The 25,010-nt window shown below is 36.5% G+C and overlaps 1 pseudogene; it reads left to right on the forward strand.

Annotated features, from left to right (window-relative positions):
- Nucleotides 1-1,205: 1,205 nt before the first annotated feature.
- Nucleotides 1,206-13,243, forward strand: LOC114527712 (annotated as a pseudogene).
- Nucleotides 13,244-25,010: the final 11,767 nt, after the last annotated feature.

Below are 25,010 nucleotides of genomic sequence, written 5' to 3' on the forward strand. Positions count from 1 at the left end.
TATTGTTGAAAGCGAGAGCGATATTAACGATGCATTGTTCACCTGGAATAGATTATTTTCCGCAATTGCCGATTAACATGCTCCAGTTAAACGACGACGAGTAAAAAGTGTACCTGTTCCATGGATGAACCGAAAAATTAGCGAAACTATGCAAGAACGAGATCATTATCATCGCAAAGCTGTTAAAAGTAATTGTAAACGCTATTGGGATATTTATAAAAAGTTACAAAATACAGTTAATCATATGGTAAAGTCAGCTAAATCGAAGTACTATTGCAATTGAATTGAGGAGAGTAAAGGAAGATGCAAGGCAAATCTGGAGAGCTGTTAATGAAGTAAGTTATAGAAAAATAGATTTGCAAAATGTACAGTGTATTATCTCAGATGGTGTACAATATATTACTCCTAATGCCATTGCATCGGCAATGAATATATTCTTTGCAACTATCGGACAGGTATTAGCTGACAAAATAACTCCGTATATAAACCTTCGTCAAGTATTTCGTTCAAACAATCCTGAAATACAATTCCAACTGAATGAACTAGATGAATCATCAGTGTTAAAGCATTTGCTTTCTTTGAAAGTGAATAAAGCGATTGGTTTGGATAAGATTAGTGCAAAACTTCTAAAACATGCGGGTCATTCAATAACTCCATCTATTACAAAACTTTTAAATGTCTCCATATGAAGTAGAAAGTTTCCAGTATTATGGAAATCTTCGAGGATAACAGCGTTGTTTAGAACTGGTGATCGGACAAATGCATCCAATTATAGGCCAATTTCAATTTTGCCTACACTTAGTAAAATTCTGGAAAGGGCAGTGGCAGTGGATTCACAATTATCGAGATTCTTAGAAGAAACTTACTAACTAACTTACTTTCGAACCGGCAATTTGGATTCAGAAAAGGATTTTCTACTGTTTCTGCCCTAACATCTTTTGCGGATGAAGTGTTATAAAAAATGGAGCAAGGTAGTCTTTGTGGAGCTGTTTTTTTAGATCTCACAAAGATCTTTCGACACAGTTAACCCCCAAATCTTGTTATCGAAATTATCGGATATAGGAGTGTCAGGGGATACCCTCCAGTGGTTTAAATCATATCTTGTGAATAGGAGGCAACGTGTATGCTGTGGCACTGAATTATCTGATCCAATGCCTGTTAGCTGCAGCGTACCACAAGGAACAATTCTGGGTCCCTTACTATTTACCATCTACATTAACGACTTGCCGAATGAGCTAGAATTTTCAAACGTTTCATTATATGCCAATGATACAGTTATATATGTTGTTATGGCTCTGATCCTACGTGCCTCATAGCAAATTGGTTAGATGAAAACAAACTTACCTTGAACCTTGAAAAGACAAAGAGTATGTTGATCGGTGGTAATCGTAAACTCACTGGAAATGCATCTCTACAGATATCTATTGATGAACAGAATATTGGTTCTGTGAAAAGTTTTAAGTATCTGGGGATTGTTATTTCATCCAACTTCACATGGACAGAACATGTGGAACATCAATTGCATGTAAAGTTAACCAACGGCTTAGTCCTCTCCAACGGATAAAGGTATTTCTACCCTTCAAGTCACGTGTACTTTTTTATAATAGTCTCATTCTCCCTATTTTTGATTATGCGGACATAGTCTGGGGAAACAAAAATAACAATACGCTCATGGTAACTCTACAAGTACTACAAAGTAAAGCTGCCAAGATCATTCTTGACAAGCCATTTCACTCCTCTTCAACTGAAGCGCTTGCTCTGCTGAAGTGGATACCATTTAGACTTGCTCAAGTCGACTTCTAAAGATTCGCAAGATTCACAATTGAAAACAATCGCAATTGAACACCTTAACTAACGACGAAGTCGCGAAGCCCTCGAGCGAAGCGAGAGGGCGAGCGAGAATTCGACTTGTTCCGCCTGCAGAAAATTGCATCTAATTAGATGAAATTGGTGCGAAATGTTAATTACGTCATCGTCGCTTTTCTGTACACGTGCGTGCAGAACCAGGTGCATGCAAGATGCATGCGGTATATTTCTCACAAAAGCTGTCAAAATGGTTTGTTTATTTTACGATGGATGATTCAACTCCAACAAAAACAGTACGTCGTCCTGCTGCTGTATCACCAAAATCAAAGGATTTTATTTGTATTCACTGTTTGGAAATCGTGACTAATGCGGATTATCGAAAAAATCTTTACTTGAAATCAGAAAAAACAAAGGCTTGTACGAATTTGGAAATTGTCGTGGGTGCACATATCAGCCGACAAAGTTTTGCCGCTATTATTTGCAGAAAATGTGATCGCCGGAACGATAGTTTGGTAAAGAAAATACTAGAATCAAGAGAACTATTTTATTCTTCCGAGTCGAAGCTAGTTGCAGAACCTGAAAGAGGTTTTGCTGCATCAGTCAAAAGGCAAAATAAAAATAATGCACTAGACGATCAAAGCAGCAAACAGCGTGCAAGAGCTCTCTTTGATAATGAAACGACTAGTGAAACGAGTCAAACGACTTGCGCCTCCGTGAATACAGACCAGCCAAATGTTCCGTTGTTAATAACAACCCCCGAAAAGTATACGCAAACTTTGTCCTGGCCAGAAGAGTCGGAATCATCCGCAGTTTATGTGAGTATATTTATATAAATGTAATAAAAATGTATTAAAAAACCATATTTGTTTTTGTACAAAATGTAAATTAGTTTTTCCCCCTCTTTGTACAATGAAGATATAATAAAATGATATATACAGTTTTGATGCAGGTTTTATTAATTGTTAAATTTTGTAAAATACATAATAAATGGTAAAATACATAATAATTGATGATTATTAATTATTACTAATTATTATTAATTATTATTAATTGTATGATTATTAAATGCATAATTATTCAAATATATGATTATTTAAAGTGTTAATTTCTTTATCTCTTTTAATGCAGGTGGTCATTCAATATAATAACAGCCATAATAGAATAGTTAAACTAAAGGATGAATATCAAAGGATTGGAAGACAGTTGGCATTAGGGGACAACACGTCAATTGCCTATCAATCTATAGCCTGGGGCGAGTTAAGATGGCGGACATATTTTTCGCTGTGCTCCAAATCTTCCGATAAATGTTCAATTTTTGTTGCTTTTTGTGTTTATCTTACGTTTTTGTTATTTGTCTATCTGTGTTAAATATGGCTCAAACTATTTCTGTTTCGACAAAGCAACTGGAGGAGATTTTTGATCAGAAATTGAAACAAATTAGCGATTCGATTTGTGAGATGAATGAATCTATGAAGTTCCTAAATTTAAGCTTTGAAGAAATTAAACAAAGAGTTGGAACGTTGGAGACTAGTCTGCATGACGTCGTGAGTGAAAATTGTTTCCTAAAACAAGAAACGATGAGACTTTCAAATGAGAATACAAAACTTTCAAATTTCGCCAAAGGATTATCAAAGGAGCTTAACGATATTCAGCAGTATCAACGTCGAGATTGCTGTGAGATAACTGGTATTCCTGTCGAACGAGATGAAATCACCAATGATTTAGTTATCAAAGTTGCTTCATTGATGGATCTGGAGCTGGTTGCTGAAGAAATTTCTGTGCCTATGAGAAGTGAATCTTACAGTTCCAGTGTAAATGTAACTACACGTTCAAGAGGTCGAAATTTAAATCCTGCTTTACAAGATATATATTTCCGAAAGCCTCACAGCTAAGAATAGAGAGCTTTTCAAGGCGTGTTTGAAATATCGGCGAGAGAATAACTACAAGTTTATCTGGACCAACCAAGGTCGTATTTACTTGAGAAAAAACACAGACTTTCCTTTAAAAATCATCACCTGTCTAGATGATTTGGAATGTGGCTGATTTATGAAGTCACAGATAAGTCATGTTATTTTTTCTTCTACAGTTTTTGAGGGTATCATTCTAATGACAAATGACCAGCATTCCTGATAACAGTGTCCAATCAGCTATTAATTGTAGCTGTCATTGTGTAACAAGAAATGACTTTTTTGATGATCTACCTAGACTTGAACCGATCTCGCTTTTGCATAATGTTCCAAATCTTGACAATGTTGATGTTGATACTAATGTACTTTTCGATATTAACTTTAATTATTATACACCCCATGAGTTCCATAGTAATGCACCTGTTAAAAATGCTGTTTCTAACAACCCGTTTTCAATTTTTAATTGTAATATTCGTAGCCTGTCAGCTAATTATGACAGGCTATTAACACTGTTAGCAGAGGTACAACACAATTTTAACATTATTGGATTAACTGAAACTAGGATAAAAGCTGATAAAGATCCGATTGCCAATATTTCTATTTCTGGCTATCAGTTTTTATCTCAGCCAACCCTTCATGAAGCTGGAGGTGTAGGGCTTTATATTAAAGATGATATTGAATTTCACTTAAGAGATGATTTGAGTGCAATCACGAATGACTTTGAAACCTTATGGATCGAAATTCACCGTAAGACTAGTAATATAGTTTGTGCTGTGATCTACAGACATCCTAATGGTAATCTAGAAAATTTTACTAATTACTTTTATGCAGCCATTGATAAGATTTCCAGTGAATCTAAGTTTTGTTCCATTATGGGTGACTTTAACCTAAATCTATTAAACTTTGAATCACACAACCCAACAGGTGATTTTATCAACACATTGGCATCTCACTTCTTTCAGCCTTATATTATTAAACCCACTAGAATAACTGATCACTCTGCTACCTTAATCGACAATATTTTTTTTAATTCAATTGAAAATGATACAATTTGTGGCAACCTGCTGTGTGATCTATCAGATCACCTGCCTAATTTTCTAATAATCAATGAATTGCCACACTTTACATCTAAAAGTGTTATTTACAAAAGAGATTACTCTAAATTGGATGAGGAGAGGTTGTTGGCTGAAGTTCAGAGTATTAACTGGGAGGAAGCTTTTGCAAATGATTATGATGTTGACTCTGTTTTTGAGTCATTTCACACAAAAATAGCCAAAGTCATTGATAAACATGCTCCACTAAAAAGGCTTTCAAAAAGGGAAGTAAAATTACAAACCAAACCGTGGGTAACTAAAGCTATAAGAGTTTCAATTGCTAAAAAGAACTTGCTCTATAAAGACTATTTAAAATTTAAGAATGACTATTATTTAGCTAAATTTAGGCACTATAGAAACAAACTGAAACATTTGTTACTTATTAGTAAAAAGCTTTACTATAAGAATTATTTTGCAGCAAACAACTGCAATATTAAAGAAACTTGGAGAGGAATTAAACAGATAATCAGTTTGAAGACTAAGTCTGCAAATGCTCCTCATATTCTAGAGGTTGGCAGTACAAAAATAACAGACAAAATGACTATTGCTAATGCCTTTAATAATTATTTTGTTACCATTGGCCCAGATCTTGCAGCTAAAATTCCTATGGCAGGCCCTACATTTGAAAAATTTATGCTGGATCCTCTGGGCAATAGCTTTGTACTCCTCCCAGTGACAACTAATGAAATCGAATGTATTATTGACAAACTAAATGCTTCTAAATCCACTGGTCCTTTTAGTATTCCAACTAAACTTCTTAAAATGCTCAAGAGCCTCCTGTCTCCACCACTTGAATATTTATTCAATTATTCTTTTTCTACTGGCAAGGTCCCAAATAAATTGAAAATAGCGAGAGTAATTCCAGTATACAAGAAAGGTAATAGAGCTAGCATGTCCAATTATCGGCCAATTTCTTTACTTTCTATTTTTAACAAAATCATGGAGAAGTTAATGTGCAGTAGACTGATTGACTTTTTTCAAAAGTATGAGATTCTTTTTGAGGGGCAGTTTGGCTTTCGTTCCAATCATTCTACTGTCCATGCTATCCATCTAATTACTGATAAAATTCAGAGAGCTATTGAAAACAAGTTTTTCTCTTGTGGCATTTTTTTAGATTTAACTAAGGCGTTTGACACTGTGAATCATACTATATTGCTTAGGAAACTTGAATACTTCGGAATTAGAGGAATAGTACTAAACTGGTTTTATTCGTATCTAACAGACAGATCTCAGTTAGTTTCTATTGGTAATATTTCGTCCGATACTAAACCCATTTCGTGCGGTGTTCCGCAAGGTTCAGTGTTAGGTCCATTACTTTTCCTTTTATATATTAATGACTTTTGCTACTGTGCTCCTCAGTTAGATTTTCATCTTTTTGCAGATGATTCAAATTTACTCTGTTGTGATAGAAGCCTAACAGATATTGAATCTAAAATAAATAATCAACTGACTTTTTTTATGAATGGCTTTCTATTAATAAACTTTCCCTTAATGTGGATAAGTCAAACTATGTAATATTCTCCCCTTCGCAAAAAAAATGCACTAGGAAACTGAAGATCTTAATAAATGGAATCGAAATTAAGGAAAAGAAAAGTATCAAGTACTTGGGAGTTATTATTGATAGGAATTTAAAATGGAAAGATCATGTGCATGAACTTTCTAAAAAAATTGCACGGAGTATTGGTATTTTATCTAAACTACAGCATTTTGTTGAAAAAAAGACCCTAACCCAATTGTATTATTCTATTATCTATCCATTTCTTATTTATGGGGTGACAGTCTGGGGCAACACATACAAATCCAACTTATCTTCACTGGTTACCTTACAGAAAAAGGCTGTGCGTATAATAACCTTTTCGAAATTTGATGAACATAGCTCTCCTCTTTTTAAGTGTTTAAATTTATTAAAATTCCCCGATATTGTATATTTCGACGTTGCTTTTACATAACTTCTATTATGCAAAGCTTCCGACAAACTTTAATGACTTTTTTAACCCAGTTTGCGAGCAGCATAGCCACAATACTCGGTTAGCTTCTAAGTCAACTTACTCTCTCCCTCCAGTTCGTACTAATTATGGAAAATTCAATATAAGATTTATTGGTACTAAGATTTGGAATAGTATTGATGAATCTCTAAAACATCTTTCCATTTCTAACTTTAAAAAGAAATTAAAACTCCAAATAACTAATAGCTATTAAGTTCAAATATTTTCTTGGTTTCAAAGTATAATATAGATATATATCTTTGTTATGAGCCTTTTTTCTTTTTTCTTCTTTTCTTTCATTTTGTGTATGTTGTGGTTGTCTCAACATTTCTAACTTCTTCAATTAATGATTATTACATTCTATTATAAAGGTCACCTGTCTCGATTAGCCCATATGGTTATTACAGGTGGCCTTCACTCTCTATGTATAATTAAAATTAATAGTGATTTCTTGTAATATTCTTTAAGAGTGAAAATAAATTTGTTGTTGTTGTTGTTGTATTAGTTGCTTTACCAGATGTGAATGAAATAATATATCAACTTATTGGCAAAGAGATCATATCAGAAATTACTGGACTTTGTTCTAAAACTAACCCCTCGTTATTGAGAAAATCTACTCCTAAGGAACTCTCTGAGTTTTCGTGGGATAATGTGCATCAAGAACTTAGTGACAGAGCACCAAGGTTTATGCAATTGTTACAAGCAGCAACAGCAAATCCATCACAAAGCAGAAACATTTTGAAAAATAAGGAAGCTCTAACAGTGCCCATGTTAGATGCAGGATGTAAACTAATCTCTATATTTAATGAAGATATGAACGCAACTAGAAAGGTGAAATCTGTTGTTCTAAAGAAAGGAGGACTCAAGAAGGCAGCTTTCAAAAGATTATCACCCTTGTATGTATGTATGGGATATGGAGCAACAAATACTCTTTTTGAAGCTGCTGGCAAGGGATTTGATGAAATGTTAAAAGCATGGAAAAATGAAGTTGAGGAAGGGGTGAAGAGGGAAAATTGCCTACTACTGCAGCTGGATAATGAAATTAAATCTAAGGGTGCTGATTCTGTCTTAGCTAAGCAGCTAACTCAAGAACTGGAGTCACACAGAGAAACCATGGACCCAGGGTATTCATTCACTGGTGACAATGTGGACATGAGAATACTTCCTAGGCAAATGACTCTAAATAACAAAAACAAAGACCACCACATGTATCAGATAGTATCATTTAAGAACAGAATTCCCTCAAATCACCTTTCAAACAAACAGCCAAAGAATGATGTCAAACTAGTGCCACTTTCAACATTTCTACCAAGTGCTACTGAGCAGTCTGTGTTAGTTGAGGAATTCAGCATTCTCATTGGACATGTCTGGGGACAGTATATCCCTTCACTCGCATGGTTTCTAGAACACATTCCCAAACGAATTGTCCACGCACAGATGGAATATACCAAAAAGAAAACAGAGAAGGTATTGAATGTCTTAATTGTATGATCATTAATTGCAAGGGAAATAAATGAGAAATGACAAATGAGAAATAACAAAAGGAGAAATGACATATATGAGAAATGACATATATTACTTATTGCAAATTATATATATCACTTGCAACAAAATATTCATGCCCATACGTTTCACTCAATTTATGCATGAAAATATATGTGCCCCCTTTTCCCACCTGCCCCCATACCACTTTTTTAACCCAGATGGTTTTTATACAAACAAATTAAAATATGAAAACAAATATACTTTTATTTAAATCAAAAAGTATTTTCTTGAAAAAAAATTAGGTCCACCTTGGTGTTTTACGGAAAAATGAACAGTTCGAAGATGATATGCTAGATATTTTAGAATGGCTTCATCCTTATGTTCCTGGTCATGACACAGAGAGTGATTCCAAACCAATTAAAGTACTCAGTGGTGGAGATTACTTAACATTTGAGCGCCACAAAGAAGCACAGTCTAGCGTTCAAGATGCCCGAACTCCATCAGCCAGATTGGAAGGGTTGATTCCAAAACTGGAAGATTTCCATAGCCAAGCAGAGTGGCTGAAGGTACAGTAGATAATATCCAAAACTGAAAAAGCTCTCCCATCCATTACTCTACCAATCAAAGATTTTTGTCTAATAAATTGCATTTTGTCTTTTTATCAGGTCATATGGCATCACCTTTATGATCTAGGTTCATGTAGAGACAAAGGGACATTATATGCTGCAAGAAATTTGCTTGATGAAAGGAATGTTACTGCGTATCCCCACAATAACATTTACGCATGTGGCGAGTTTGTTGACAAAGTATTAGATGCATACCTAATTTGCGGAGCGATGGAACACTTTGGAATGGAGAATGTTGATGATGAACCAACAAATAACAGCTATGCTGGCATCCCAACTGACATGCATGCAAAGAGAGAATATATTTTTGAAGTTATCAAAAGCTTTGTTAAAGAGCATGTTGTAAATAACATTCCAAAAATAAGTCCCCAAACATCAAACCAAGTTGTTAACTTGAGATGTAGATCATGCAACAAGGAGTATGTCCGACCAAGTGCTTTACAGAAGCATGAGGAGAAGAAGCATGGATTGAAACCAGCCGATAACACCAACAGCCCAACCACCACAGAAGATGAAGCTAAGCCAGACCGAGTATACAATTACACCCACCAAATGCTTGTCCTGTTGCTGTTACGTAAGAATCATAACGATGCAATCAAACTTGGTGATGGCGAGAGGCTTTTGAGATTGTACAAATTTTTCTGTTTGTACTACAAAGTCAGCAGTTGTCCTAAGTATGCTTTTGCCACTCTACATTTACAGGCACAAGTAAACTGCCTTCTGACTCCACACATGGCACACTCCCTCACATGGAATCGATTCGTCAACCATCAAGGTAAAATTGATACAAATTTCCCTATGGATCTTGATGTAGAACATGACAATAAAGCTTTCAAAGGTGACATACACAGCTTTAAAGGGGATATTACAGATAAAAGTATTGCAAGGGTGAGTCATTCCACTGAACCGACAAATGCTATCCTTGAAGCTTATGACAGGTCTACTCATGTCAAGAAGCCTTCAGGGAAGCATACCAGCATTTCAACTAAGGATGATGTCATGGCCTCAGTTGCTGATCTTAAGGAAGGTGATTTGTACAAAATAATCCCTGAAAGAAAGCACATTGCATTTCCTAAAATGAAACATGACTTACTTGAGGATATTAACACTGATGATCTCAGAAAATGGATTTCAAACTCTTTAAAAAAGTTTTCAAAAAAGCATTTTTATAAAATTTGATATTGGTATTGGTCAGTTCAAAATCAGAACTGTACTGGAAACATATGTATTAAATATGCTATGTACAGTACATTATAAGGAACATACTAAAATGGAGGCTAAAATACTTATGATGCAACATATATTTAGAATATAAATTATTATTTAAGTTTTATTATGGTAGCGATGCCATATCATACAACTGACTAGTAAATTGACTGGCATTAGAGTAAAATTACTAAAGTACATGTAGACCGCTTCTGGATTAATGGACATAAGTTTTATGTCACTGCTGAAACAAAGTTGCTTGCAGTGGACTTGATTCTACTTAACTGGGCCATGTAAATAAGAGGGTTTTTCAATTAAAAGTTGTTATTAATAATACATGAACAGCATATGTTCAAAACTTATATGGTAAGCCATTAATCTGAATCACTGGAATCACTGTCTTTTATAATGTTACAAATTCTATATCTCATAAATACATCAGAATCATCACTTTCATCACATGAGCTGTGTTCATCAGCTGGGCTATGTTCATCAGTTGAGCTGTGTTTAGATGATGATGAACTGCAATCCTCTAATGACCAATCATCATTGTCAACAGAATAATTATCTTGCATATGTAATAATCTTTCTTTCACACTACTTATAATTAGCCATGATTGTAATGCATGCTCCTCACTGAAAAAACTAAACAAGTTTTTTAGAGTCTCAATACAATCAATTGTCCAAATATTGTCAACAATATTTTCTATCAGGGTGACTGAAAACCCAGTGGCAATATCAATGCCTGTTAGCAAATGTTCATCAGGTATGTAATGAGCCAGTTTTGCTCGATATTGAAAAAGCTCATCTCTCACACATTTCCTAACTTCTTTACAAAGTGGGCCCCCATTGCCATAACTACTTCTACTGTTGATACACACCTTCCCAGTTGAATTACGGTCTGTGGCCAGTATTTCCATAGGTGAGTAATATGATTGACTGTTGCAGGTAGCATCACATGAACACACATCTTGATTACACGAACATTGACATGTGCAGCTTTTAGCACACACGTCACAACATGCGTGAGAATGAATAAATTGTTGCTGATCTTCGTTCTGTATCAACTCCATGTTTCCATTTGTTAAGAATGGTGCCATCAACAAGGAACGCCTACATTTATCAGAATTTCGTAGATATTCCTTCATAGCCTTGGATATATTCCTACTCCGTGTACACCCAGAATACTTTAAAAGTACAGCATGACTCATCTTTTCACTTGTTCGACCAATACGACCAACCTCCTGAATATAGTCATCAATAGTACTGGATGGTCCCAAATGAAATGCAAGATAAGCTCCTTCAACATTGACACCCATGCCAAAAGCAATCGTACAAAATACTACTCGAACTGTCCCACTGAATTTGCAAAATTCTCTCTCCACTACAGTTTTAACTAGGTGGTTGGTCTTTTTGTGGTACATGGCGAAAAGTCTTGTTCGATCATCCATAGATTCTTGCCCTGTGGGCAAAACATAAGACTCTTGTCCAAGTGCCTCAAGAAATGCTTCATACAAATCCTTAACATGGGATCTCTTTCTACAAAATATCAGGACTTTCTGCGTATTAACCTTTTTTGTTTTTAGCTCATCTATCAGCCACTGGAATGATTTTGAAAGATCATTGGAGTCGACTTCAGACACAGAGAATCTAATGTTATTTTTATTTGGTATGGTTATAAGCTGGACACAGTCTTTCATTGCTAAATCCTTTATGATAAAATTCCTGACAGTTTGTGTAGCTGTTGCAGTCAATACAATGAATAGCGTATTCCTCTTTAAGATTGATCTCAATTCTGCAAGACGTGAATAATCTTTTCGAAAGGCTTCTTCTACATTATTTCCATGCCCCCTAAATAACACACAGAAGTAAAAAAACGTGAGATACTTTACATATTTAAAATGACTACAAAACCGTAGAATTTAAGCCTGCCATTCGATCATTCGATCATTGCTCCATTCCAGATATTGTTTAGAGTATTATAAAGTTTACAGTGTATGCTATATCTTTTAATTTTATACCTAACAAGTCCACATCAAATCAGTATTATATTTACACATCTAATTTAGTTTAAAAATTGGACAACCGGAATACTTATTTAAAAACTTACCACTTTACAATGCAGTGACCTTCATCTATAAATACTGCTGCAATATTGTCTTTCAACGCGAGTATTGTACTACGATGGCTTTTGAATACTGCTTCAGGACTTGCAAAGACGAGGTTGTATTGGCTTTTCTTAGCCTTTTCATTTTCTTCCGTTGTGCTCTCAGGGCCAATCATGACTGCTTTGACTTGTTTTTCACGCAGAATAGCAACCTGGTCCTTCATGAGTGACACCAAAGGAGCGATCACAAGGCAAACTGTCTGGATATCGTCTTGTTGGGTTCGTTCGCCATGTTTTATATAGTCAAGGGCAAATGGACTAATTTGAAATGTCAGACTTTTGCCCGACCCAGTAGGACTAACCATCAAGACATCCAGTTTATTTAGATATGCCTCAACAACTTTGTGTTGGTTATTTTTTATAGATAAGAAACCAGGCTTCTCTAAACCGAAATCGATAGCTCTTCGGACATTCATATTTTATATTTTGAATAATTTTACTTCGCTCACTTCGCTGTGCTAAAAGTGCTAATAATAATATGTTGCTAATAGGATGACGTCAGATAATAGTGTGTGACTTTTGATTGGTTAAAATTGTGACAAGCCTCCGACCAACCTCCGACCAAAATACAGGTCGGAAAAAAAACGCGCGAAGCAGGCTGGAAAAGTCCGTTCACCGCGTCAAATCAAATACGGACTATCAAATACGGACTTTGAGAAAGTCTAGATACCATTAGACAAAAGAAGATTCGAAAGAAGATGTATTTACATGTATAAGTGTTTGAATGGTCTTGTTAATCACCATATGACAGAAACACAACAAGATTGCCATGGATATAACACAAGGAATAAAGACAAATTAAAGCTTCCAAAAATCACAAGAAATTGGGGAAAACAAAGATTTCATTATCAAGCCGCCGATTAATTTTAATAGTCTAAGTAATGATATTAAAGATTCCAACAACATTCAAATGAGGTCCTTTTTGAAAATGAAAAAGTTTTCCCCATTAAAGATTAATAATCATTGAGAGCTTTATGAGAAAGTGCTTGCCCTTTCGGCCGTTGAAATCAGCAACAATATGAATGAGCACAATGTAAGAAAATTGATTAACGAAATGTTCGCAGAGCACATAGGTTTCTTCGCAGAGCCCAAGTTTTCTTTTGTCCAAGCAGTTGAGCTAATGTCCGAGAAAATGAGCTAATGAGTGATGTTGAGAGCAGTGACAACGAATTTGCAGAAAATCTGTTGGAGAACCGTCATATAGTGGTGTACCTTCAGAAGTAGAAGTGATAAATAGCAACAGTAATGTTATTGAGGACAATAATAATGACAATCTGTTGCTCATCTCACCATTTCAATTTAATGGTGATGATGTACCTTGTCAAAATGATGAAACAACCCTCCAGGTTATCATTTTATGCCCTACATGCACAGTGTCCTTTCCATGTGAAGAAATTGTTGTGCATGCAGACAGACCATTGTGCTGACTCAGCAGAAGGATTGTTGCCAAGCCATGCAACCTATTGGGACCTTGTGATGCAGGATGTTAATGTACCTGAAGTCGATTTCAATACTTCATCAGAAGATATTCCTCGCCCAACCTCCATCACCGAATGTTTAACTAATTTGAAAAGAAATGTCAAACCTGAATTAACATCCATTTATGTCAGAAGAAAACGTCTGTGGGAGGACTTTGTTAATGTTACGGAAAATTGTAAATGGTTCAAACCACAGAATACACTAAGAGTAATCTTTATTGGGGAGCCAGCCATCGATGGAGGTGGCCCTAGACAAGAGTTTTTTATAGATTTGTTGTTCTGTATTTGTTATGGCTGTAATACCTTAGTTAAATATGCCTCACTGTTTGTTAACTTTTCACCCATTTTGACACATGTATTCTCTGGTGAGCATTTTGTGCAATTCAGGGTTAAAAGAATGTATGGGGATTTGACTCAATTGAGTGCCTTTGCCTGCAAGGTTAAATCTGGCCTACATCAGAATATTGCCACTTAATCACAGATTGTTTGGAGTGTTTTGCAAAAATTAATCCAAAGAGTGAACTTCTTGCTACATCAAACATTAACCAAGAGAGAATTATGGCATTTTTGAAGAACTTTCTTTCCTCAGATTATTAGTTTTCCATCTATTTTAGATCTTATTAACTCTTGATTTGAAGTTTATAGAACTGGAAAGTGATTGCTGATATTTGTTACAAATTTTTATTTAGGGAACTTGGAGCAAATGATTAATTCATTTTGCAATGGTGCATCTGTTACAAGTACTATCTCACTTACTGAAGGCCTTTTTAAAGCTGCTGGTTTATTGATGGCTTGTAGCATTGTCCAGGGTTGACCAGCTCCTAATTTCATCAGTCCTTGGGTTTATGACTACTAAGCATATGGTCTTCATGTGCCTTTAAGTCATGAAGATATTGTGTTAGAAATATATTAAGTGTGTTCGTATTACATCATAAATAATTTATGCTAGGTCACATGCTCTGCTTCATACAATATCCTCGTTGTTGTTAAAATACAAAGGTTTTATGTTTTGTTCACGACTTAAACAATAAAGTTTCAATAGGTTATGGGCCTAGGTACGGTCCCGGATACGGTTGTGTAGTGTTTGAGACGTGAATGTGCCGTAGTTTACTATTGGCAAAGAAATGGTGGAAGGAAAATTCAAAAGAGTCTTTTATGTGATCGTGTAATTTCAATGGCAGAATTTCAAATCACGACGATTGAGCCCCTGAAGGGTGATAATTATCAATCTTGGAAATACAACATGAAACTTGTTCTGATGGAACGAGGACTTTGGGGTTTCGCTATGGGGACCGAGGTAGCACCAGATAAAAGGGCTACAGCTGCAGTGAGAAATACGTACCGCCTTTAATCAGATAAAGCGTATTTGTTGATAGCTTTGAATGTAGAGAAGAAATTGCAAATTCATATTTCTAGCATTACTGATCCTAAAGAAGCTTTGGGAATTATTAGAGAAGCAATTTGAGTGTGTCTCTGTTGCCCACATCGTTAGATTAAACAGACGATATTACGCTGCGACTATGAAGGAAGGAACAGACGTTCTTGAACATATTACACACATGACCACGTTGGTTAAGCAATTAAGGAAGATAAACGAAGAGATATCCGATCAAAAGTTTGCGACTGTCGTTCTCGGTAGTCTACTTGAATCTTACGATTCTCTCATCTCAAGTTTGAATATTCAAAAAATGGAAGAATTAACATGGGAAAATGTAAAGAAATTACTAACCGAAGAGCATTTGAAACGGAAAGAGAAAGTAAAACGGAGATGTCCAAACAACATGAAGCATTGTTTCTGAGAAAGGAACAATATCCTAGTATTAAACGAAATCAACGGTTTAGAAACCAGTCTGAAAGGAAACATTTGGACAGTTCTAAACAGTACAATCCTGAAAGAGTTGGCAATGGTCCTAAGTGCTATAAATGTGGTAAACATGGTCATATCGTGCGGAATTGTCCACAGATCAGAAGGAATGTTAAATCACAGTCATATTTAGCTGACGAAAGTGGAAATACACAATCTAACAATGGAAAAGATAATGAAGAGTTTGCCCTTAATTCCACAACAAATCATCCTCAAGACAACAAGCTATGGTTCATAGATAGTGGGGCAACCAAACACATGACATCAGAAAAGGGTTAGATTACCAATTACATCCAATATTCGCAACCATCTGAAATATACCTAGGTGATAACACAGTGATAAAAGCATTTGGACAAGGAAAAGTTAAGGAACCGAGTTCTTGTCAAACATAATATAATCAATTGTAATTTTACTTCGATCTTCCAATAACGCAAAATATTTTGAGAAAAACTCACCCAGTTGCTGCAGCCATAGACAACGCACTGTTCCCGCATTTTTTTCTTGAAAACCGCAAACTATATCACTAGTGAAACTCTTCATGTTTACATTATAAAAGATAGCGTGTTTGCAAATCATTCCTGAGTCCCAGTCCCCCCAACTGACGTATTTTCGAAACTATTTAATTATATCAAAAAGGGTTGTAGAACTTATTTTTCAAGCTCTATTAAAATCTGTAAAGATCCCACAAGTGATATAGGCACTTTAACACTCAACCTGACTTTGTCAATATTCTAGAGGTTTAAAGGGTCTTAATTTCGAATGGTATTATACACGCTTAAAATTCAAGCAGGGACAGTTGATGGAAAAATGAGTCAACTATAGGTCCTCCGGCAGGAATCAAACCTACACTTGTGCGATGCCGGTGCAATGCTTTTGCCACTGAGCTACAGAGGTAGCTGACAAGAGCAAGCGTGGTTAATGTGTATATGATGGTAATGCCCGGAATAGGTGAGGGTAAATCAATTATGATTTTTGACACCTTACTCGATGCAGGAATACTCTAGAGGTTTAAAGGGTCTTAATTTCGAGTGGTATTATACACACTTCCATCATTATATTATACCTATTCTCGGCATTACCATCATATACACATTAACCACGCTTGCTCTTGTCAGCTACCTCTGTAGCTCAGTGGTAAGAGCATTATTGCACCAGCATCGCAAAAGCGTAGGTTCGATTCCTGCAGAAGGACTTATAGTTCACTCATTTTTCCATCAACTGTTCCTGGCTTGAATTTGAAGTGTGTATAATACCACTTAAAATTAAGACCCCTTTAAACCTCTAAAATATTCCTGCATCAAGTGAAGTGCCTAAAATCATAATTGATTGATTTACCCTCACCTATTCCCGGCATTACCATCATATACACATTAACCACAGTTGCTCTTGTCAGCTACCTCTGTAGCTCAGTGGCAAGAGCATTGCATCGGCATTGCAAAAGCATAGGTTCGACTCCTGCTGAAGGACCTATAGTTGACTCATTTTTCCATCAGCTGTTCCTGGTTTAAATTTGAAGTGTGTATACACTGCGTCCAAGAATTATATGCAAAATCGTTTTTCCGCTACATTTCATTTGGTTTTTAAAAGAGGATTATGAAATTTCGTATATATTCTGAAAACACTGTAACATGCCCACAACTGAAGCTTTTGGCTGATCTGAGTGTAGAATATCGATAATACTTTATTCATCCCTATCTATTACTAACTCCTTTACTATCTAATACACTTGTTTATATAAGTATTTCCATGCATAAATTAGAATATAGTTATAATGTCATTATAGGACTAGGTTACTATGCCAGGATACTACACCTCCCCCATATTCAAACTATTTTTTTTTTTTTTAAATGTTAATAAATTATACAAGATAGTCTCTATAAATTGTATCCCTTGTATTAACTCTATTTCGAGTGGATCGCCTGGGTGGAACATTGTTCTCGACTGTTTCTTCAGGAATCACCTCCTCATTATCTTGTGCACCAGCTGGATCATTTTGAAGTTCTTGACTTGTTTGATCCATACTCACTCTATCACCATTTGACGCTACGGATATACTACTTCCTGGAAACATTTCAATGGAATCCCTTCGGCTCAAACATTTGAAATGGGATGAATTTCGACTTTTTATTTCACCATCTCGTGCAGCAGTAATCATGCTTCCTTTTATACCAATCACAGTAAACGGACTCGGGTCATAATATGGTGTCAGCATGTTACTAGGTCTTTGTTTGATTAGAACTTGATCACCCATTTCAATCTGACTATTACAGACATTCCTACGATCGTTTGCATATGCTTTCCATTGTTGTTTCTTCGCTGAATCTCTATTTCTCACCTCCTTGCGAACGTCTTTACTTGATTTATCTTCTATTACACTAGGCAATTTACCTTTCAGTTCTCGTCCAAACATCAACTTATTGGGGCTATAACCTGTAGCTGGATGTGTCGTTGCTCTATAACTTACAACAGTTTTCTGAATTGCTTGTTCAACATTTTTGTTTTCTAGTTTGGCAACTTTTGCACTTTTCTTTACCACTCGTATAAACCGTTCTATGTCACCATTAGCTTCTGCCCATCCAGGTGTAACTTTGCGATGTCTGAAACCTTGTTCTTTTGCAAATTCCTTGAACTTTCTACTATTGAATGGGGGACCATTGTCCGACTTTATTTCTTCAGGTATTCCATATGTACGAAATATCTTTTCCATCATCGGCACAGTACACTCTGCAGACGTCGAAGACACATATTCCACTATAGGTGTTCTTGAATATTGGTCCCATAGAACCAGTGCCATCCGTTTTCCAAACGGTCCTGCAAAATCCACACTAACATTCTTCCATGGCCCCAAAGGTAAGAGTGTCATCCTGAGGGGTTCTCTATTGTACTCAGGGGTGACAGCCTGACATGGTACGCAGCGTAGAACTAGTTTTTGAACACGGTCATCGATACCAGGAAACCAGACATGTGCCCTGAGGATTTGCTTTGTGCGTACTATCCCTTGACGCCCTTCATGGGCAATTTCTACTATCTTGTCCCTGAGCAACGTAGGTACTACAATTCTTTCACCTCGGAGAATCATTCCATCTATATTTGTCAGCTCTGCGAACATGCCTTTATATGGCTTAAGGTCCACTTCCTTGCAATCTATCTTTCCATCTCTTATACACTTGATTAATTTTTGTAGGATACTATCTTCCGCAGTCCTCTTTACTATATCTAATCTGGTAATGGCTGCTGGAATATCATTCTCTATAATGAAATTGACATATTGCTGAACTTTGTCTTCTATGTCAGCCTCCGTATCTTCTTCTGATTGCATGGGATGTCTGGATATATAATCTGATATGTTATCTTTTCCTGGTCTATACGTAACACTAAAATCATAATCCATAAGGCGAACTAGAATTCGTTGTAACCTCAATGATGTCTTATGTCTAGGATTGTTAAAGATCACTTCAAGTGGCTTGTGGTCAGACACAACAACGAATGGGGCCCCGTATAGATACATATGAAACTTCTTACATCCAAAGTCTACTGCCAACATCTCTAGTTCAATTTGGGAGTACTTCTTCTCTGCACTGTTCAACACTCTGCTTGCATATTGTACCACTCGCCATACCTCGTCAGTCTTTCTCTTTTGCACCAAAATTGCAGATATTCCAAGGGGCGAACCATCAACATGTACTTCATGCTAGGCTTGTATGTCAAAGTAAGCAAGAACAGTATCTGAACTCAAGCCATCTTTAAGCTTCTGAAATGCCACTTCATGTTTCTCTTCCCACACAAATTTTTTTTCTTCAACCAGATTTTGTAATACATCTGTACTCACTGAGTAATCATGAAGGGATCTCGAGTTGTATTGTACTGTACACAAAAACGAATTCAGTTCTTTAGCATTTCTCTGAGCTTTGGTGGCTTTAATTGCCTCTACTTTCTTTGGGTCAGGAGATACTCCAAATTTAGAAAATGTCAAACCATAATATTCACAACTTTCTTTCCCAAATTCGCATTTCTCTGGATTAAAAGATATTCCTATACTTTTAGCACGTCCCAGTACCCGCCTCAAACTTTCATCATGTTCTCTCTGTGTTTTTCCATACACCAGAATATCATCCGAGATATTCATGCTCCCCGGGATGTCCTGAGTAAGTTCTTTCCGCACAGTATAATCAAAAATTTCTCCAGCTGATTTTGTACCAAAATTTAATCTTTTATATCTATACAAGCCAATGTGCGTTGAAAACGTTGTGATGTCCCGACTATTTTCATTCAACTCTATTTGGTGATATCCATGTTTCATATCAATATGCGAGAACACAGTGGCTCCATTCAGCTCGGTTATTATATCTTCAACTGTTGGCGTAATATTATGTGTTCGGGGTATAGCTTCATTCGCCACTCGCATATCCACAGTAAGGCGTATTCCATTGTTCTTCTTCGATGTCACCACAATCGGAGACACCCATCCCCTTGACCTTTCTACTTTCTCAATTATATCTTCTTCTAACACCTGTAATTCTTTCTCTAACAGCGGTCTAACGTTGAACGGAATCCTACGATGAGGTTGGACTACAGGTTTCACACTTTCATCAATATTTAAGTCTACAAGGACATCCTTCATTTTTCCGATACCCTGAAATACTTCAGAGTAATCTTTCATTAGCTTCTCAATATCCGCTTCTCTACTATCAGTTTTAATTGTGTTTACCGTGTCGTCAGCAGCATTAGGAATACTAATAAGCCTCAAGTTCTTTGCCGTATCATATGACAACAATGGTTCTGTGTTCGTGTGTCCCTTAACAACATAATATGTTGCTGGAATTTTTTTTTTTTTAGATTCAACCACCGTATCTATTTTCCCAATTAATTTCAAGGGCGGTGTTGGATTTTCGGAAGTGTGATATGAATGTACAACACTTCTATTCTTGCGTAATTTGCATGTCCCTGCAAAATTTTCGCGATACGTATGTTCATCCATCACATTTACAGTTGACCCTGTATCAATTAAAACTGCCATTTCACGATCTTCAATCTTGATTCTTTTAATCGGTCTTCGTCCTTTACCCTTTTCAACTGATCCTACTACTTCCACTTTATACGCCGCTTCTTCCTCGTTGCTACTTGACGAACTTTGCTCACTGTCTACATTAACGGTTTTTACCTTTTCTACCTTGGATTTGTTATTACCACTTCAGCAGAATTTGGCAAAATGATTATACTTTTCACACGATAAACATTTTTTTCCAAAAGCAGGACACCTTGTTCTTCCTCCCTCATGCGGGAATACTCCCCCACAGCTATAACAATTCATCCTACGCGCCTTTGTTTCATATTTCGATTGATGTGACTTCGTTAATTTATTCAGTTCATCATTTATCGGTTCATTGCTTAGCTGTCTGCTTTCAATTCTAGATGCTTGATTATCAGCAACTTCTTGCGCTCTAGCTATGTCTAATGCTTCTTTCAATGTATGCCGCTTACTCAAAAGTTGTCTGCGAATTCTTTTCGATTTACCCTTCTCAATCAGCTGTAACTGTATTTCAGTGTCTCGCCATCCTTCAGGAAATTCACGTATTTGTGCTGCCAACTTTAATCTTGTCCAATAATCGTGATACGATTGGTCCACCTCTTGCGTAATCTGTCGAAACTTATATATGTTATACAAAGTATGTTTCTTCGGCTCAAAATACTCCTGAAGTGTTTTACATGCCGTTTCTAAGTCTTTGCCTGTCTCTTCTAAGTGTCGAATATATCTTGAACTTTCGGCACAATGTAGAAATATAGCTCGCTTTCTTGCTTTGTCTTTCACATCAATCGCCACGAGATAATTCTTAAATCTTTCAGTGTATTTCTTGAACCGAATACCTGTCGTTGTTGGTTCTAAATCTGGGTCAAATGGTGGGAAGTTAACGCTTGCTTCTCCTGCCATATCATGTGATTTCTACATTGTTTAAATCAGACAATCCTCGTCGCCATTGTAGAATATCGATAATACTTTATTCATCCCTATCTATTACTAACTCCTTTACTATCTAATACACTTGTTTATATAAGTATTTCCATGCATAAATTAGAATATAGTTATAATGTCATTATAGGACTAGGCTACTATGCCAGGATACTACACTGAGCAGTGGTAAACAAACAGCGGCCATTTAAGCTTTAAATAGGGATCTTGGCGCCATTTTATATGCAAGATGGGCCGCGACGGGCATTGACGCAAGTTGAAAAGACCAAAATTATTCAAGCACTACAGCAGAAGCAACCTACCCTTCAAATCGCCAATATGCTTCAATGCGACCATCGTACAATCAAAAAATATGCTACAAATCCACAATCCTACAATGGAAGAGCAGACAAGGGGAAGATTCAGGAAAAGTCAGGTGTGTCTCGTCGGGGAGTCAGTTCACTTAAACGCGAAGTCCACAGTAATCCTCCACAGACCTCCAAGCAGGTTTTCGAGGCAGTTGGTATGTGTAACATTCCTAAAAGCAGCCGATGTTCCATTCTAAAGCATAATGCAAAATGTAAGACACCCTCGCTGCGACCTCTTTTAAAGAAAGTTCATAGAGAAAAGAGACTCGAGTGGGCGAAAAAATATGTGAAACAGAACTTTGAGTTGGTGTTATTTACTGACGAGTGTCGAGCAACCCTTGATGGACCCAATGGCTGGAGAAGAGGATGGTGTGATATGAAAGGATTACCTCCAAAGTGTTTCAGGCATCAACAAGGCGAAGGTGGAGTTATGTTCTGGGCTGCGATCATCAATGATGAACTTGTCGGCCCATTTAGAGTCGAGGATGGGTTTAAAATGACCGCCCCAAATACATAACTTTCCTAAAGCAGCATTTTGTGCCATGGCATAAGAAAAATTTGGAGGAATATGGTTTTTATGCAGGACAACGCTCTTTCCCATGCTGCACACTTGACAACAGGCTTTCTTAGTAAAGTTCTTGTTAAAAAAGGTGAAATTATGCAATGGCCAGCATGTTCTCTGGATCTCAACCCAATTGAGAACTTAGGGAGCGTTCTCAAAAGAGAGGTATATATGCCGGTGGAAAACAGTACTCGTCAAAAGAAGATCTGTGGAATGCAATTAAAACTACTGCTAGATGTATTTCACCTGATGCAACAGAAAACTCACCACATTGATGGATCAAAGGTTACTTTTAGTCAAATCAAATCATGGATGATACATTAAACATTAATAATATTATAACATTAATAACATTAATAATATTAATCTTCTATTTTTGGTATATAATTATATAATTTATTATTTATCAAATGTGTGAGAATATATTGATTAAAATTACCTAGAAAGACGATATTGTCTCATTTTATAAATTTTTCCATTGTATCAATTCGCTAAATAGCAGTATAAGTGTAATATGCATATAAAAATGGACGCCCAAGATCCCTATTTAAAGCATAAATGGCCGCTGTTTGTTTACCACTGCTCAGATCAGCCAAAAGCTTCAGTTGTGGGCGTTAAGTGTTTTCATAATATATACGAAATTTCATAATCCTCTTTCAAAAACCAAATGAAATGTGGCGGAAAAACGATTTTGCATATAATTCTTGGACGCAGTGTAATACCACTCGAAATTAAGACCCTTTAAACCTCTAGAATATTCCTGCATCAAGTGAAGTGCCAAAAATCATAATTGACTTTGTCAATGTTGCTTGTGGGAAAGCTTCTTTGGAGACTTGGCACTGTAGATTTGGTAATTTGAATTACAAGTATATTCATCAATTGACAAAGAAGAAAATGGTTGATGGTATGAATCCTTCTAACAGTGAAATGGTGAAACACTGTGAATCCTGCGCTCGAGCAAAGATGCATAAAGTTCCTGTACAAAAGGCAAGCTCTAACAAGACAACTCGTCCGCTACGGATAGTGCACAGCGATGTTTGCGGACCTATGAATGTGAACTCCATAGGCAGTAGCAAGTACATACAAACATTCCCTGATGACTACACGAAATATGTTACAGTGTACTTTCATATGTCAGAATATTTTGAAATAGCTCAAGAACTGTTTCAGCCTCATTATTGTTTAAGCACTTGAGGAAAATTACAACTCTTGAGAACCCATCAATGCAACCATGAACAACTATCCTCCATCTGATCAACTTATGGTTGCCATCCAAATGGCTATTGAACATAGGGATCTCTTTAGAAAAGATCGATCAGTATTAATTAATGAAAATATTTCTGAGAATTAAGTTTAGACTTAGTTTATAGTCATGTTGCTCGATTTAGACATTGGAAAACAATTAAATGGTTAGGTTATAACTATGTCAAGGTACCTGTGGATTGTGGATTTATTTTATATTATATAAGTAATAGAATTTGATTAAACTACACTCACTGTCGCGTTCCAAACTTGATTTTCGATAGAAGACAAGTCAGAGTTCGCATGTGATCAACCACACTATCAGACACGTTGCTTTAAATATATTTAATCACCAAAGTAGCGACAGATAATGCGGTGAAACTATGAAAATTCAATACAGATAACATATTTCAAACTCACAGTTAAACATTACAAGAATGTAAAAAAGATGGTTTACAAACGAACTAAGCAGCTAAAACGTTTTACTTACGTCTATGCTAGCATATAGTGTCTAGTATCCCCAAAAAATAAAAAAGAACTTGAAAGTCTTAAAAAATGTCTTTCTGAAAAACGTTGTTCAACGTGTCTTTTCGTTACCATGACAACGACTAAATATCAGTTCCGACCGTTGCCGGAGTAGCCGGCCGTTTCCGAATCTAACGCGAACATAAAAGTTTATAAATTGACATATGCATAACTTTACACTCCTCGCCCAAGGATTACATCCTTGATAATTGAACTCAGTGTTCTGGATTTTCCGTAGTCGGTAGTAGTAAGATAATTTCGTTAATGGGCCGGAAGAACGTCTTCTTCTTTCCATGTTTGACGACAACAACTTTGGCTTTCCTGACCTTTCCGTCTTGACTCGCTATGGACTCGATCACTCTTCCCAGAGGCCACTCATTGCGAAAGACTTCTTTGTCTCTCAGAATTACTACGTCTCCAACTGCGAGGTTTCGCTTCTCCTCGCACCATTTCGGTCTCACTTGAAGACTTTGGAGGTATTCCCTCTTCCAGCGGACCCAGAATTGATCCGCCAAATACTGGGATCTCTGCCAGCGTCGTCGTGCATATAGATCTCGGGGAATGAACTTGCCGGGTGGGGGAGCCAGTGGACGTGGTTTCATGGTTAGTAGCATCGATGCTGTTAGGGGCTTTGGTTCATCGGTGTCGGATGAGATGGCGGTCAGTGGACGATTGTTGACGATTGCAGCGACCTCGGCCATTAAGGTAACCAGCAGTTCATCGTCAAGTTGAGAGCTTCCTATCGTT

This window comes from Dendronephthya gigantea, unplaced genomic scaffold (genome assembly GCF_004324835.1).
Source record: "Dendronephthya gigantea isolate DGI-Jeju-01 unplaced genomic scaffold, DenGig_1.0 000046F, whole genome shotgun sequence".
Classification (NCBI taxonomy): domain Eukaryota; kingdom Metazoa; phylum Cnidaria; class Anthozoa; order Malacalcyonacea; family Nephtheidae; genus Dendronephthya; species Dendronephthya gigantea.